Source organism: Cricetulus griseus, chromosome 2 (genome assembly GCF_003668045.3).
Source record: "Cricetulus griseus strain 17A/GY chromosome 2, alternate assembly CriGri-PICRH-1.0, whole genome shotgun sequence".
Taxonomy (NCBI): domain Eukaryota; kingdom Metazoa; phylum Chordata; class Mammalia; order Rodentia; family Cricetidae; genus Cricetulus; species Cricetulus griseus.
Window position 1 is genome coordinate 39805068 of NC_048595.1, and position 3982 is coordinate 39809049.

A 3982-nucleotide genomic window follows, 5' to 3' on the forward strand; every position below is an offset into this window, starting at 1 on the left:
TTTTCTCTTTCCAGCTGAGGTGACTCAAATGGGCTGAGCTCTTTTTGAATTCTTTGAGATGTTTTTGTTTTCTGTGTTCTCTATGCTGTGGGGAATACATACTGGGCACTTATTATGATTGCTTCCTATCTAGATTGAGAAAAGTAAGACAGACTGGCAGGTTAAAGTTATAAATTTGAGGGAAAAGGCCAGAGAAAACTGTTTAAGGGAAATATTGTAGATTCACCCCACAAGGGGCTGAGGTGATTTCCTGACATATAATCACCAGAAGTTGGTTGACTTCCCTGATACGTGAGGGCCAATATTTACCCCAGGGTTTCTTCTATATGGTGGTTCTAAGGAAATGCAAAAAGAATTCATAGGATATTAGAATAAATTCACCCAAGATTTCTGCTGGCATTGTGCTAAAGATACCAGAGGTATTGTGGATAGAAGGTTTTGTTTTGTTTTGTTTTGTTTTGTTTTGTTTTAATTCACTTGACACAACCTAGAGTCACTTGGAAAGAGGGACCACAGTAGAATTACTTCCATCATATTAGGCTGTGGACATGTCTGTGGAGCATTTTCTTGACTACTGACTGATGTGGGCGCATTGTCACCCCGGGGCAGGTGGTCCTGAGTTGTATAATAAAGCAGATTGAGCAAGTCATGGAAAGCAGGCTAGTAAGCAACCTTCTTCCATGGTCTCTATTTCATTTCTTGCCTCCAGATTCCTGCCTTGAGTTCTTACGTTGGCCTCCCTTGAGCATATACTGCAAGCTATAAGACAAATAAATCCTTTCCTTTATTTATTTATGTAATTATTATTATTATTATTATTATTATTATTTATTTGGTTTTTGAGACAGGGTTTCTCCGTGTAGCTTTGGAGCCTATCCTGGCACTCGCTATGTAGACCAGGCTGGTATTGAACTCACAGAGATCCGCCTGCCTCTGCCTCCCGAGTGCTGGGATTAAAGGCGTGCGCCACCAACACCTGGCAAATAAATCCTTTCTTCAAGTTGATTTTAGTCATGCTGTTTATCACAGCAACAGACATAAAACTAAAAACAGAAATCAGTACGAGGAGTGGAGGGCTGCTTTGATGGCTCTGACTGGCCATGTGGATGCCTTGGAGTGCTTTGGGGGGGGGAGGGGAGGAACATTGGACAGAAAAGCCATTGAGTGCCCAGAGTTTAATGAGCTTTGGGGGCACTTGGAAAATACTGCAGAAAGAAGTACAGACAGTAGATGCCTGGCTTGTGAAGCTTCAAATGGAAGCACAGATTCTGGAAGGGCTGTTTGTAGGGTATTTTGAATTAAGAATCTATGGTTTCTAATCACTTGATGTGTGAGAAAGCCCAGATCCAAAAAGACGAGTATTTCGTATTTTCTCTTGTATGTGGACATTAGTTTTTAAACTTTAGATATGTGTGCTTTAATCCAAATAACCACAGAGATGAGGTAGCTAATAAGAGACCACATGAAAGCAGGATGTTTTCCAAGGAAGAGGAGATGAAATATAGTGTTGTGGAGAGATAAAGGGTAGAAGAGGATGACTGAATGGAAGGGGATGGGATGACAGGAGGGAGTATGAATATGCTTGCTAACACGGAAGGCCTTTTGAGGAGTTAAGCCTACTAGCGTGGGAGTGTCCTAAAATATATGCAGTGTGAAAAGAACTTAAATGGAGCTGCTGTAAAGTGGGGGAGACAATGCCCCAACTAGACACCTTATGCCACTAAGTAAAACCTCCAGTGCCAGGAATGGGTTACATATCATTGAGTCATTGGCCAAAAGGGTCCCGTTGACCATCAGAAGCATTGCAGGCTATTGCCAAACCTGATGGTAAAGACCTATTGCTGAAGACATAACTTACTTATGCCATTGAACAGAGAGACCGAGCTTAACTGGAAGCTTTCCCGCTACTGACTGGCCTTCATGGTACTGGAAGGTACTTTGTATGCTGTAAGAAAAGTAATCATCAATTTCACCCAGCTACAAAACCTTCTATGTACAACAGAGACCTGCTTACAGTATATACTTGTGAAATAATGGAACAATGTTGTGGGAGTCATCAGTCACTTTTTGATTGGATTTGAGGCCTGTTCCATGAGATGAAACCTATGCCTGACATTGATAGGGTATCCATGAACTGGACACTAGATGGATTACAGGCCAAGGGAAAAGCCTACTATTACTGTTCTGCTGAGAGACATGGTGACAGAATGACTACTATGCAGCATACAAAGTACCTCCCAGCACCATGAAAGCCAGTCAGTAGTGGTGAAGCTCCCCATTAGGCACCAGCTTGATGTCTGTGTTCAATGGCATTGGTATGTGTTGTCTTCAGCAATAGGTCCTTTCCATCAGCTTATAGAGGGTAACCAATAGCCTTTGGGAGTTGCTATACCCATAGAGCAACACTTAACCCTTGTTAGAGAAACTTCATCTTGTAGTAGATGGGTGTGGTGGTTTGAAAGAAAATGGCCCCCAAAGAGGTGTGGCCTTGTTGGAAGAACTGTGGCACTGCGAGGATGGGCTTTGAGGTCTTTTTCTCAAGCTTCACTGAGTGTAACAGTCAGTTGACTTCCTGTTGCCTGAAAGATGTAGCACTCTCAGCTCCAGTACCACATCTGCCTGCACGCCGCCATGCTCCCCTTTATGATGGTAATGGACTGGACCTCTGAAACTGTGAGCGAGCCACCCTCAATTAAATGTTTTCTTTACAAGAGTTGCCGTTCAAGCCCGGCAGTGGTGGTGCACGCCTTTAATCCCAGCACTCCAGAGGCAGAGGCAGGCGGGACTCTAGTCCACAAGAGCTAATTCCAGGACAGGCTCCAAAGCTACAGAGAAACCCTGTCTCAAAGAAAGAAAGAAAGAAAGAAAGAAAGGAAGGAAGGAAGGAAGGAAGGAAGGAAGGAAAAAAGAAAGAGAGAGAGAAAAAGAAAGGGTTGCCATGGTGATGGTGTTTCTTCACAGCAACAGTAAACCCTAAGACAATGGTAGTTAACAAAGAGACCCACAACTAGACAATGTGTAGAAAATGAGACACTTTGGAACACTCAGTCCTAAATGGGATGTCTTTATCAAACCCTTTCCCTCAAGGCTCGGGGATCTATGCTGAAAGGGAATTTCTGAGCCAGAGGTGGTGGATGATTTCAAGGAAACAGTTTCTTCCAGAAATAACAGGATCGAGGCAAGATGAACTCATAGAGACTGTGGCAGCTTACACAAGAGCTGTGTTGGTTCAAGCCAGACAAAATCCCAGCACTGAGACAGGGAAGAGGATGCCAGGTCCCAAGCAGCTATTTGCAGTTCATACCTGCTGGGAAGGGAGAATCCGTTTTCTCCAGAAGAGTGACTCAGGGTGTCAACACACTCCAGGGCAGGCTCCATGCCCAGGAGTAGTGGCCAGCACAAATCATACTCCATGGTTTTTGTGTGCTTTTTCTTTTGTTTTGGCATTTTTTTTGTCTTTCTCATTTTATTTTTTTCTTTTGAGTGTGTTTGTTTTTATTTTTGAGGGGTTTTTATTTATTTCGTTTTTTGTTGGTTTTCCTGTCCTTTTTTTTTTTTTTTAAGAGAGAGAGTGTATGTGTGAGTGCACAAAGTTGGTGAGTGTGTGTGTGTGTGTGGGGGGGGTTCTGGGAAGACTTGTGGGAGGGGAACGAATATGATCAAAATATGCTGCATGAAAACCTTTTTTTAAAATCGGGGAGATTTGAGACAGGGTCCCTCTTTTATGTAGCTCTTGCTGTTCTGGAACTTGCTATGTGGACAAGGCTGGCCTTGATAAATATTTTTATAAATATTGATAAATAATTTAAAAAATAAGTATTTTTTTAATTATCTGTGCTTTCAGCTGAGGCTGAAGAATAAACTTATTAACAAGAGACTGGCGTCATGGAGGTAAAACCTTCTGGGAAGTGTGTCCTAAGGATCAGCACAGAGAGTCTGTGGTTCAGGGGACCCGAGGTTACATCTCACGTGGGCGGATGAA